Source organism: Chlorocebus sabaeus, chromosome 9, assembly GCF_047675955.1.
Source record: "Chlorocebus sabaeus isolate Y175 chromosome 9, mChlSab1.0.hap1, whole genome shotgun sequence".
Taxonomy (NCBI): Eukaryota; Metazoa; Chordata; class Mammalia; order Primates; family Cercopithecidae; genus Chlorocebus; species Chlorocebus sabaeus.
Genome location: NC_132912.1, coordinates 32,972,042 through 32,986,195, shown reverse-complemented (window position 1 = coordinate 32,986,195; position 14,154 = coordinate 32,972,042). Strand labels below are relative to the sequence as shown.

The following is a 14,154-nucleotide window of genomic DNA, read 5'->3' as shown; positions in this document are numbered from 1 at the left end:
TAGAATCCCATAGCCAACAGGAAATCCAATTTCTGTAGGTGTGTAGTAACCACTGTTTACTATTGACACCCAAGGTTTTTGTTTTTCTCTTTTGTTTGCTTTCGATGATAGCATGTGCTTCTGTCACAACAAACAGCATTTAAGGGAAGATGCTCCCTTCCCAACCTTGACATCTGATCTTCAGTTACACATTGACATTATTTAGTTATTTTCAATTAAAAGTGACAAACTGTATTGCAAAAAGTGATTATGTGCCTCCAGGTCCACCACGGACTTTTTTTTTTTTTTTTTTTTTTTTTTTGGAGACAGAGTTTCACTCTTGTTGCCCAGGCTAGAGTGCAATGGCGCAATCTTGGCTCACTGCAACCTCTGCCTCCCGAGTTAAAGCTATTCTCCTGCCCCAGCCTCCCAAGAAACTGGGATTACAGGCATGCACCACCACGCCCGCTAATTTTGTACTTTTAGTAGAGATGGGGTTTCTCCATGTTGGTCAGGCTGGTCTCGAACTCCTGACCTTAGGTGATCCGCCCACCTCGGCCTCCCAAAGTGCTGGGATTAAGGTGTGAGCCACTGCACCTGGCCCTACAGACATTTTTTTAAATGTTCAATTTCATGCTCACTTCGGAACACATTTATTAAAATTGCAATGATACAGAGATTAGCATGGATCCTGAGCGAGGATGACACGCAATATAAAATTAAAATTGAAAAAATTTTTAAGTTAATTCCATTTCTTAGCTAAGCTTTCATTCTCCCTCTCTCATTCAGCTCTTGGCCCTAAGGTCTCTGTGAACCTGGAGAGGAGGCAAATCTCAAATCCATTTGGCTTCCTGACAGTAGATCTGACAAAGGATTTAGTATCAAATGTAATTGAACTAATGGGCAAAATTAGGATTTTTGATTAAGTTAGGATATTAGGATCTGGAGCTGCATTGTCTGATATAATAGTATGAGTGAAAAGAGTCAAACTCTGTAAAATATTTGAAGAGATTTGTTCTGAACCAAATATGAGTGGCCATGGCCCATCACACAGGCGCGGGAGATCCAGAGACCGTGCACCCAAGTTGGTTGGGCTACAGCTTGGTTTCACCCGTTTTAGGGAGACATCACAAGACATCAATCGATACATGTAAGATGTACATTGGTTTAACCTGGAAAGGCGAGACAACTGGAATCCAGGTTTTTGAAACCTGGATTACACTTACCTGGATAGTGTCAGAGGCATTTGAACAAGAGCAAGTTCATCTTGAATAGGGACTGGGTAAAATAAGGCTGAGACCTACTGGCCTGCATTCCCAGGAGGTTAGGATACTCTAAGTCACGTCATGAGATAGGAAATCAGCACAAGACACACGTTCCAAAGACTTTGCTGATAAAACAGACTGTGGTTAAGAAGTCAGCCAAACTCCACCAAAACCAAGATGGCAATGAAAGTAACTTCGGGTTGTTCTCACTGCTCATTATATGCTAATTATAATGCATTAGCATGCTAAAACGCACTCCCATCAGCGCCGACAGTTTACAAATGCCTGGCAACATAAGGAAGTTACGCTATATGGTCTAAAAAGGGGACTCCTCAGTTCCTGGAAATGACCACCGCTTTCCTAGAAAACTCATGAATAAGCCACCTCTTGTTTGGCATATAATCAAGAAGTAATGGCCAGGTGTGGTGGCTCACGCCTGTAATCCCAGCACTTTGAGAGGCTGAGGCAGGAGGATCACTTGAGGTCAGGAGTTCAAGACCAGCTTGGACAACATGACAAAACTCCGCATAAAAATACGAAAATTAGTTGGGTGTGATTGTGGGCGCCTGTAATCCCAGCTACTCGGGAGGCTGAGGCAGGAGAATCACTTGAACCCAGGAGACGAAGGCTGCAGTGAGCCGAGATCATGCCACTGCACTCCAGCCTGGGCAACAAAGCAAGACTCTGTCGCAACCCCCCACCCCCTGCCCCCCGCCAAAAAGAAGTAACAATAAATATAAGCAGTTGAGCAGCCCATGCTGCTGCTCTGCCTGTGAAATAGCTGTTCTTTTGTTTCTTGTTTTTGTGTGTTGTTGTTGTTGTTTTGAGACAGAGTCTCACTCTGTCTCCCAGGCTGGAGTGCAGTGGCTCGATCTCCGCTCACTGCAACCTCCGCATCCCCGGTTCAAGCGATTCTCCTGCCTGAGCCTCCCAAGTAGCTGGGATTAAAGGCACCAGCCATCATGCCCAGCTACTTTTTGTATTTTTAGTAGAGTCAGGGTTTCGTTACGTTGGGCAGGCTTGTCTTGAACTCCTGACCTCAAGTGATCCGCCCGCCTCAGCCTCCCAAAATGCTGGGATTACAGGCAGGAGCCACTGCGCCCAGCCTTTTTTCTTTCCTTCTCTAATACACTTGCTTTCACTTTATGGATTCGTTTTGAATTCTTTCTTGCACAAGATCCAAGAACCCTCTCTTAGGATCAGGATCAGATCCTTTTCTGGTAAGAATAGGCAGATTCAAAGATTTTCTGATTGGCACTTGGTTGAAAGAGTTTATCTAAAGACCTGAAATCTCTAGAAGGAAATGTCTAGATTAAGACATTTAATAAGACCGAGGTTTTTATTATTCAGATGAAGCCTCCAAGTAGGTGGCTTCAGAGAGAATAGATGAGAAATGTTTCTTATCAGATTTTAAAATGTGCCAGATTCTTAGTTAATTTCTCCTGGATCAGGAAAAAAACCTGGAAAGGGAAAGGGATTCTCTACAGAATGTAGATTTTCCCAACTGACAGCTTTGCAGGGAAATGTATTTCAGGGTAAAATTCTTCAGTTTATTTCAGAGCTTGCTATCTATCACATTGGTATCGTATTTCTACTAAAAGTCTGTTTGGTCAGTCTTAAGCTCTCTGTTTTAACGTTAATGCTGGTTGCTGTACCTGAATTCCAAAGGGAGGAAGGTGGAATGAGGCATGTCCGACCACCCATTCCCATCACAGCCTGAATTAGTGTTTCATATTAACTTTGGAATGCCCTTGACCAAGAGGAGGGGTCTGTTCAGCTGGTTGCAGGGGCAGGCATAGAATTTTATTTTTGGTTAGCAATAGCCACTAGTACTGGTGGCTATTTAAATTAAAATTGTTGAAAATATCATAACATTATAAGTTCAGTCCGTTAGTTACAGTAGCCTTATTGTTATTGGAAAGGGGTCCTGATTTAGACCCTAAGAGAGGGTTCCTAGACCTTGTGCAAGAAAGAATTCGAGGTGAATCCATAGAGTAAAGTGAAAGCAAGTTTATTAAGAAAGTGAAGGAGGCTGGGCATGGTGGCTCATGCATATAATCCCAGTACTTTGGAAGGCCAAGGTTGGAGGCTGAGGCAGGAGAATCACTTGAACCCGGGAGGCGGAGGTTTCAGTGAGCCAAGATTGCACCACTGCACTCCAGTCTGGGGGACAGAGAAAGACTCCGTCTCAAAAAAAAAAAAAAAAAAAAAAAAGAAAGTAAAGGAATAAAGAACAGCTACTCCATAGGCAGAGCAGTGGCATGGGCTGCTTGACTAAGCATACTTATAGTTACTTCTTGATCATATACTAAACAAAGGGTGGATTATTCATGAGTTTTCCAGGAAAGGGATGGGCAATTCCCAGAACTGAGGGCTCCTCCCCTTTTTAGACCATATAGGGTAACTTCCTGATGTTGCCATGGCATTTGTAAACTGTCATGGCACTGGTGGGAGTGTCTTTTAGCATGCTAATGCATTATAATTAGCGTATAATGAGCAGTGAGGACAATCAGAGGTCACTTTCATTGCCATCTTGGTTTTGGTGGGTTTTGGCCGGCTTCTTTACCACAGCCTGTTTTATCAGTAAGGTCTTTATGACCTATATCTTTTTTTTCTTTTTGAGACAGAATCTCGCTCTGTTGCCCAGGCTGGAGTGCAGTTGTGTAATCATGGTTCACTGCAGCCTCCACCTCCTGGGCTCAAACAATCCTCCCACCTCAGCCTCTCAAGTAACTGGAACTACAGGCACACACCACCATGCCCAGCTAGTTCTTTTATTTTTTAGTAGAGGCAACGTCTTGTTATAGTGCCCGGACTGGTCTCAAACTCTTGGTCTTAAGTGATCTGCCTGCCTCAGCCTTTCAAAGAGATGGGATTATAGGCGTGAACCACTGCGCCTGGCCACATGATTTCTGAAAAAGTAATTTTCAGAAATTGTCCTTTCCTTTCATCCATATCTGATAATGGAAGCTAATAATGAGGAAGAATAAAACATTACATTAAGAATATTCTCCAGTGTTTGAAGCTACACACAGTTTCAACTATATGCATCTTTTAATCTGATTTTTTAAATGTATCTTATTTCCCAGATGAAAATAGACATTTGCTTTGCATGACAACTGCAGAAAATGAAGTAAAATCTAAATCCCAGATCTTTCATTTAGTAATTGTCTGTCAGTATAAATGCAGAATGACAGCAATTTTCTATATTATTCCTTGGGGAATGACAGTTGTTTTTTAGTCAGATCTAACTTCACATGGTAGTAATACTGAAATAAATTAAAAGCACACAGTCAGATATGATCAGATATGATCTATTCAAAGAGGAAAGAAATACTTTTCTGAAATACTGGGTTTTTTTTTTTGTTTTTTTTTTGGTTTTTTTTTGAGACAGGGTCTTGTTCCGTCGCCCAGGCTGGAGTGCAGAGGCCTGATCTCGGCTCACTGCAACCTCCGTCTCCCAGGTTCAAGCGATTCTCCTGCCTCAGCCTCCCAAGTAGCTGGGATTATAGGCGCACACCACCATGCCTGGCTAATATTTGTATTTTTAGTAGAGACGGGGTTTCATCATGTTGGTCAGGCTGGTCTTGAACTCCTGACCTCGTGATCCACTCGCCTCGGCCTCCCAAAGTGCTGGGATTACAGGCGTGAGCCACTTCGCCCAGCCTGAAATACTTTTTTTACTCAAAAAACTATAGTCTTATTTTTTGAGAGTAAAATATAACATAATAAGGCCAGGTGCAGTGGATCACGCCCGTAATTCCAGCACTTTGGGAGGCTAAGGCTGGAGGATCACCTGAAGTCAGGAGTTCAAGACCAGCCTGGCCAACATGGTGAAACCCATCTCTACTGAAAATACAAAAAATTAGCCAGGCATGGTGGCAGACATCTGTAATCCCAGCTACTCGGGAGGCTTAGGCAGGAGAATCACTTGAACCAGGGAGGCGGAGGTTGCAGTGAGCCAAGATCATGCCACTACACTCCAGCCTGGATGTCAGAGTGAGACTCCACCTCACAAAAAACAAAAACATAATAGGATAATTCTTCAAATGATAAAGTGAACCTTGATGTACTTACACAGCTTTAGCTATGATTTTCACAAATAAAAATAAACTATGCCAAATCCTAGGAGTCTATGTGGATTTATGTGTTGGTTATCTATAGCTGATATGATTATCATGATTTTATTTATTTATTTGCTCCTGCCCCTTCCCCAACTGATTATCATTATTATTAATTTGCCAAATGATTTTCACCTATGGATCAGAAAATTGTGTTTATTACTGTCAGAGACATTTGAACCAGAGCAACCCCATCTTGAGTAGGGGCTGGATAAAATAAGGCTGAGACCTATTTTAGGGACTGCATTCTCAGCAGAATAGGCATTCTAAGCCACAGCATGAGATTAGGAGGTCAGCACAAGATACGGGTCACAAAGACCTTGCTATAAAACAGGCTGTGGTAAAGAAGCCAGCCAAAACCCACCAAAACCAAGAGGGCAACGAAAGTGACTCCTGGTCGTCCTCACTGCTCATTATACGCTAATTGTAATGCATTGGCATGCTAAAAAGTTACTTCTACCAGTGTCATGACAGTTTACAAATGCCATGGCAACTGCAGGAAGTTACCCTCTGTGGTCTAAAAAGAGGAGGAACCCTCAGTTCTGGGAATTGCCCACCCCTTTCCTGGAAAACTCACGAATAATCCACCACTTGTTTAGCATATAGTCAAGAAATAACTATAAAAATAGGCAACCAGCTGGGAGCGGTGGCTTACCACGCTGTAATCCCAGCACTCTGGGAGGCCAAGGTGGGCAGATCAACCAGCTGGGCGAGGTGGTTTACTGTGCTGTAATCCCAGCATTTTGGGAGGTCGAGGCGGGCAGATCACTTGAGGTCAGGAGTTCAAGACCAGCCTGGCCAACATGGTGAAACCCCATCTCTACTAAAAATACAAAAATTAGCCAGGTGTGGTGGTGGGCGCCTGTAATCCCAGCTACTTGGGAGGCTGAGACAGGAGCATTGCTTGAACCCGGGAGGTTGCAGTTAGCCAAGATTGTGCCACTGCACTCCAGCCTGGGCGACAGAGCGAGACTCCATCTCAAAAAAAAAAGAAAAGAAAGAAAAAAAAAAGGCAACCAGCAGCACTCGGTGCTGCTCTGCCTATGGAGTAGCCATTCTTTTATTCCTTTACGTTCTTAATAGATGTACTTTCGCTTTACTCTCTGGACTCGCCCTGCATTCTTTCTTGCACTGGATCCAGGAATCCTCTCTTGGGGTCTGGATCAGGACCATTTCCGGCAACATTACCATAATACACATTATGTGTGAATTTCATACATGAGTCGCATGAATTATTGGTATAATATGCATTTTTACTTTTAATTTTTATTTATTCTTAATTGATTTTTATTTTTTTGAGGCAGCGTCTTGCTCCGATGCCCAGGCTAGAGTGCAGTGGTGTGATCCTAGCTCACTGCAGCCTTGATCTCCGGGGCTCAAGTGATTCTCCTACTTCAGCCTCCCCAGTAGCTGGGACTATAGGCACATACCACCACATCCAGCTATTTAAATTTTCTTTCTTTCTTTCTTTCTTTCTTTTTTTTTAATAGGACAGGGTCTTGCTCTTGCCCAGGCTGGCCTCAAATTCCTGGGCTCAAGCAATCCTCCTGCCTTGGCCTCCCAAAGTGCTGGAATTACAGATTTGTTGTGCCAATGTGCCCAGCCTAATACGCAGTTTTATGTTTCAACTTTAGTTCACTCATTAAACACTAAGTATACCCTTTGGAATAGATTTCTGAGGACAAATACCCAAAACCTCATTGATTACGTCCCTTGCTAACTTTTTCTAGCTGGTCTTATCTGTCATTTGAGTACTTCCTCCACCCTTAGCCATTTGCTCAGTCCTGAGACCCCTGAGCTATCCTGTCCACCACGACATCAAAAGCACAAGGAGAATGCCTGATTTAGCCCTGCACATGGGAATAGACAAGGTGGGCGCAGTGCTGAGCAGGGTGATCCTGGAGGCAAGAGGAGGGAAGAGCATTATCAGTTAAGTAGAGGCCTTCCTGAACCTCTCCAAATTTTATTTCCACTAGAAGTATCTAGAAGTATTTTCTCTTGGTTTTTGTCTTATGTTTATCTATCTTTTTTGTTTGTTTGTTTTGTTTTGTTTTGTTTTGAGACAGAGTTTCTTTCTTGTTGCCCAGGCTGGAGTGCAGTAGCACAATCTTGGCTCACTGCAAACTCCTCCTCCCAGGTTCAAGAGATTCTCCTGCCTCAGCCTCCTGAGTAGCTGGGATTACAGGCATGTAGTCCCACAATGCCCGGCTAATTTTTTGGTTTTTTTAGAAGAGATGGGGTTTCAACGTGTTGGCCAAGCTGGTCTTGAACTCCTGACCTCAGGTGATTTGTCTGCCTCAGCCTACCAAAGTGCTAGGATTACAGGTGTGAGCCACCGCATCTGGCCTATGCATATATATATATATATTTTTAAACCAAGTTTGCTCTCGGATATTCAATTTCCATGGTATTGGTTTAAAATAATTATCAGGCCAGGCACAGTAGCTCATGCTTATAATCCCACCACTTTGGGAGGCAGAGGCGGGCGAATCACCTGAGATCAGGAGTTCAAGACCAGCCTGGCCAACATGGTGAAACCCCTGTCTCTACTAAAAATACAAAAAATTAGCCAGGCATGGTGATGGGTGCCTGTAATTGCAGTTACTCGGGAGGCTAAGGCAGGAGAATCACTTAAACCCGGGAGGCGGAGGTTGCAGTGAGCACCACTGCACTCTAGCCTGAGCGACAGACTGAGATTCTGTCTCAAAAAAATAAAAATAAAATAAGTAAAATAATTACCAACCTATTATGAATGCAGGTACCCCACCTCCCATGGGAGCAGACCCTTGAATGTCTGAACTAACCAAGTTCCAAGAATTTTACGGAGAGGCGGCACACTGAGTTGGTGAGGAGCATGAGCTTCGGAATAAAGCAGAGCTGAGCTTCAGTCCCATCCTTGCTGGTCACCAGCTCCGTTACTTGCTGGACCTCCCAGTTCCTCATCTGCAAAATAGCAAACCCAATCACTAAGGTAAGGAAGCATCTGCCAACCCAGGGTAGGTACATTAACATCAGGTTATTGCCTCATAATGTCGTTTGGAGGACTGAATTGATACTTGCTCAAACATCTTGTAAACTGTAAAGTGCTGTAGGAACTTTGGATTAGCAACTTATTTAGGCTGCTGGGAGGCCCTTGAGGTGGAAGAACCTAGAAAAGGTAAATTGCTCTCTTCAGTCCCCAAGTGCCTGGTTCACTGCCAAGAAACCACTCCCGAACTCAGGTTGCTAACCTGGGCTGCCGGCAGGAGGAAGCAACCAGGGAACCGAGCCCAGCCAGAGCCGGAGAAACAGGTTCCTGCCTTCCCCGCTGATGGCCTAAGGCTCGTGCTCTAATCTGCAAAAATGGCAGAAGTTGCTGTAGTGTTGTAGAACCAAACTGGGGTTGGCTCCCTGGTGTAGTAAGACCAGATATTTATATTGACGTTGGTAGTGGGAGAAAGCAAGGTGTCTATTTGTAGGGAGCCAAGAGAGGAGGAAAGGGAGTCCCCATCTTTTTGATGGCTTGTGGATAAGGGTTTCTTTTTCCTTTTTTGTGTGTATTTTGAGACAAGGTCTCACACTGTCACCCAGGCTGGAGTGCAGTGGCATGATCTCGGCTCACTGCAACCTCCGCCTCCCGGGTTCAAGCGATTCTTGTGCCTCAGCCTCCTGAGTAGCTGGGATTACAGGAGCCCACCACCACACCCAGCTAATTTTTGTATTTTTAGTAGAGACGGGGTGTCACCATGTTGGCCAGCTGGTCTCGAACTTCCAGGCTCAAGTGATCCACCTGCCTCGGCCTCCCAAAGTGCTGGGGCTCCCAGGTGTCCACTGCTGCACTGGCCTAAAGTGGCTTTTAAGAAAAGTTGCTCCCTAGAGTATAGCGTGTTCCACGCCAGCCTTGGCATTTTGCTCTTTGCTCCCCTGGCTCCACTGGAAGCTCAGCAAGCTCACAGGTTCTCTCCCACACCCCAACTCAGGTGCCATGTCCATTTCCTCAGGGCTCCAGAGACAGTCCTCAACCCTGGGCCTCCCCAGGACCCCGGGGACACTGTACAGGGAAGACACATTGGAGACAGTAGCCATGGCAGTCACAGGATCCTCGACAGTGACATCAATTACATAAGGTTTGATGGCCTCCCTTTCTCACTATAAAGCAAAGAATGCTGCCCATGTGGCAGCCAGGGAAAGTTCTGGAGTCGGGGACCCGGCCATCCTGTGGTGCTGCCTCGAGCTTTGACTTGGAGACTCATTGGGGCTCAAGGGAAAGCCTCCTCTTTCTTCACTTTGACAGTGACCAGATGCCCCCATCACCCAGCTGGCCTTGCCCATACCAGGCCACTGCCGCCCACGCCTGTGCCACCAACCTCCTTCCAGACTCCCCCTCCACCAGCTGGTGACAAACTGCAATGTCCCAGAGGAACCAGTATGTGCTCCAAAGGAAGGCCACGTGGTTGTTTCCTACCTGTGGTGCAATGTCCAGGCTAGAAAAAGCATATTTTGTGTTGATTCACACATGTCCCCACTAACCTACTTATCAGAAAGTGCTCTCAAAGCCACAGAGCGTTACCCAAATATAAAGTGGTATTTTGATTGCTGTGGCCAAACTGCTGGAATCCAAATGAGATTTTCTGCAGGATTTCACAATCTTTCTCCTCCAAAAGCGTGTGATTTTAGAGAGCACAAGGTGTGTACTTATTTTTAAATGCAGGAAATAAAAACGATTTTATTTTTGGAATTTCACAATAGCCCTTGGAATAATTCAAGACGCCTGGAGGTGTCCTAAAATCAGGGCTGGGAATCATTGATTTAACCACTTCGAAATTAGCATAAATTGGGCTGGGTACCCAGGGGGACTTGAAAATCTAGTTCGAATTTTTTTTTTCAGCACTCTATGTCTATAAACTAGCCTGGGCAAGGAAAGGTAGAGTAAGGAGAAAGAGAAGAGGGCTCAAGATTTGATAAACATAATTCTCACCTCTGGTCAGGGTCTCAGGGAACATTGTTTTTTCCAGTTAGTCATAAGCTTTTTTTTCCTTTTTTTTTTTTTTGAGACAGAGTCTCGCTCTGTCGCCCAGGCTGGAGTGCAGTGGCCCGATCTCAGCTCACTGCAAGCTCTGCCTTCTGGGTTCACACCATTCTCCTGCCTCAGCCTCCCGAGTAGCTGGGACTACAGGCACCTGCCACCATGCCCGGCTAACTTTTTGTATTTTTAGTAGAGACGGGGTTTCACCGTGTTAGCCAGGATGGTCTCGATCTCCTGACCTCATGATCCGCCCACCTTGGCCTCCCAAAGTGCTGGGATCACAGGCGTGAGCCACTGCGCCAGGCCAGTCATAAGCTTTTTTAAAAATTTAGTTTAGTCCAGGCACAGTGGCTCATGTCTGTAATCCCAACACTTTGGGAGAGGCTGGGCTGGACAGATTACAAAGTCAGGAGTTCGAGACCAGCCTGGCCAACACAGTGAAACCCTGTCTCTACTAAAAATACAAAAATTTGCCAGATGTGGTGGTGCGCACCTGTAGTCCCAGCTACTCGGAGGCTGAGGCACGAGAATCACTTGAATCCGGGAGGCGGAGGTTGTAGTGAGCTGGTGATCTTGCCACTGCACTCCAGCCTGGGTGACAGAGCAAGAGTGTCTCGAAAAATAAAAGCAAAAATAAAAAATTTAGTTTAGGCCGGGTAGGGTGGCTCACACCTGTAATTCCAGCACTTTGGGAGGCCGAGGCGGGCAGATCACTTGAGGCCAGGAGTTCAAGACCAGCCAGGCCAACGTGGTAAAATCCTGTCTCTACTAAAAATACCAACAATTAGCTGGGTGCGGTGGCACACGCCTGGAATCCCAGCTACTCAGGAGGCTGAGGCACGAAATCACCTGAACCTGGGAGGCAGAGGTTGCAGTGAGCCGAGATCATGCCACTGCACTCCAGCCTGGGTGACAGAGCAAGACTATGTCTCAAAATAAATAATTCAATGTATTTTTATAGAGATGGGGTCTTACTTTGTTGCCAGGCAGGTCCTGAACTCATGGCCTCAAGCAATCCTCCTGCCTTAGCCTCCTGAAGTGCTAGGATTACAGGGTTGAGCCACCGCTCCCAGCCCATCATCAGCTTGAGGAGGAGCTTCTGTTTTCTCCTTTCCCTCTTAGCCACTAGAGGTACACATGGGTATAATGCTTCTTTATCTTGTCTAACCCTCAAAGCTGTGCTTGTCCAGCTCGCCAGGATGAACGCTGCTGCCATAACCCAGTCACCGTGAGTCATCAACCTGATGAAGTGCACAGAACCCAGGGGAAGAGGAGAGGCCCACTTACACCCAGGGGAAGGGGAAATGCCCGCTTATACCCAGGTCTCCTGTGAGTGAGTTTCCTTTTAGCTCTCTTTCTTTTTTTCATTTTTTTAGACTGACTCTTACTCTGTTGCCCAGGCTGAAGGGCTGTGGTGCGATCTTGGCTCACTGAAACCTCTGTCTCCTGGGTTCAAGCAATTCTCCTGCCTCAGCCTCCTGAGTAGCTGGGATGACAGGCATGCACCACCACGCCCAGCTAATTTTTGCTTTTTTAGTAGAGACTGGGTTACACTGTGTTGGCCAGGTTGGTCTCGAACTCCTGACCTCATGATCTGCCTTCCTCGGCCTCCCAAAGTGCTGGAATTATAGGTGTGAGCCATTGCATCCCACCTTTCTTTTTTATTCTTGTCTTGATACTACTTCTTCAAGGATCCTACATTGCATCATCTCAGGACACACTTTCAAGGGTCAGGAATGGTCTCTAGATTCTCCCTCTCCTCAGTTCTGTCCGACTTCCCAAGGCAGGCCCAGCCAGCCACTCCCAGAGGCAGCCTCATGTGGGGTGAGGGCTCAGGCCTTCCCAGCCTCAATCCCTGGATGGTGGTGGAAGTGCCCAGCTGCTGATGCCTCTCCGGAGCCCTTTCTGGCTGTGCGTGCAATGAGTCCAGGCCTGAATGACAGCCTCTGAGCTCCAGTTGCCACCTGGCACCTGGGTCCCTGGCCACACCAGGATACAGTGCTCATTCTGCACCGGAGTCCGAGGTAGTTGGGGCAAAAGGGCACAGTGGCTGGACACAGCAGCATGCATCTGTAGTCCCAGCTACTTGAGAGGCTGAAGCAGGAGGATCACGAGTTTGAGCCCAGCCTGGACAGTATGCGAGACACCATTTCCAAAGAGGCATCTTCCCCTGCCTCTCCTCTTAGCCATTTTCTTTTTCTCTTTTCTTTCTTTTATGTTTATTTATTTATTTATTGAGACAGGGTCTTGCGGTCACCCTGGCTGCAGTGCAGTGGCTCAGTCATAGTTCACTGCAGCCTCAACCTCCTGAGCTCAAGGGATCCTCCTGCCTTAGCCTCCTGAGTACCTAGGACTACAGGCGTACACCACCATGCCTACCTTTTTAAAAAAAATTTTTGTAGAGAGGGAATCTCGCTATATTGCCTAGACTGGTCTCAAACTCCTGGGTTCAAGCGATCCTCCTGCCTCAGCCTCCCAAAGTGCTGGGACTATAGGCTGAGCCACCACACTCAGCCCAACCTCTTTCTTTCTTCAGAAAGTGGTTTTTATAATGTTTTCACTGTGGAACCTCTTTTCCCCAACCGTCCATTTCCAGAAGTGAATTTCAACAGAAAAAAACACAACGTACATCAGTCATCAATGTGCCCAGGGTCTAATTTGTGAATAAAAGAGTAACTGAACCGGGGTCAGGCCCTGTGTGCATTTGGGGTGTGGCGGGGGCTGCTCTCTCTGCTGAGTGCCAGAGTGAGAGTAGTTAGCAAGTCAGCGAGGAGAAAAGAAACGCATGCCTTTCCACTCTGGGACGGTGAAAGTGAATGTGGCCTTGACACTGTATGGTGTCCCCATTGATCAGTGATCTTTATTTTTCTATTTTTATTTATTTATTTATTTTATTTTGAGATGGAATTTGCTCTTGTCTCCCAGGCTCAAGTGCAATGGCATGATCTTGGCTCACTGCAACCTCCGTCTCCCAGGTTCAAGAAATTCTCCTGCCTCAGCCTCCTCAGTAGCTAGTATTACAGGCACATGTCACTACGTCTGGCTAATTTTTGTATTTTTAGTAGAGACGGCGTTTCACCATGTTGGACCAGGCTGGTCTCGAACTCCTGACCTCAGGTGATCCACCCACCTCGGCCTCCCAAAGTGCTAGGATTACAGGCATGAGCCACCACGCCCGGCCGATCAGTGATCTTTATACCATTAAAAATACAAACAAACAAATAAATAAAAACTGTGAACCTTAAAAGTTAGTTAAATGTGAAGTTGTTCTGGAAATTTCTCCCTTTCCTGAAGATTCCATTAAAAGCATTCCTGGCCAAGCATGGTGGCTCACACCTGTAATCCCAGCATTTTGGGAGGTTAAGGCGGGCGGATCACTAGAGGTCAGGCGTTCAAGACCAGCCTGGCCAACATAGTGAAACCCTGTCTCTGCTAAAAATACAAAAATTAGCCGGGTGTGGTAGCACGTGCCTGTAATCCCAGCTACTCCATAGGCTGAGGCAGGAGAATTGCTTGAACCTGGGACACAGAGGTTGCAGTGAGCCAAGATCATGCCGTTGCACTCCAGCCTGGGTGACAGAGCAAGAGTCCATCTCAAAAAAAAAAAAAAAAAAAAAAAAAAAAATTCCTTGCAGTTCCTTCTGGGCTTCCCCTCTGTGTTCCGTGATCTGCCATCCAGCGAAGCCAGACATGCCCAGGGGAGCCCTGGCTGCGTGTGGCCGGTTCACTCCAGTGTACCCATGTTCACAGGTAACACAGACCCCTGCTGGACTGACGCTGCCCT

The 14,154-nt window shown here is 46.1% G+C and overlaps 1 non-coding gene across 1 annotated transcript; it reads left to right on the top strand.

Annotated features, from left to right (window-relative positions):
* Positions 1–612: 612 nt before the first annotated feature.
* On the top strand, positions 613–718 carry LOC119620023 (U6 spliceosomal RNA). Its single transcript, XR_005236420.2, has one exon. It is a non-coding gene; the product is annotated as a U6 spliceosomal RNA (small nuclear RNA).
* The last annotated feature ends 13,436 nt before the right edge of the window (positions 719–14,154 follow it).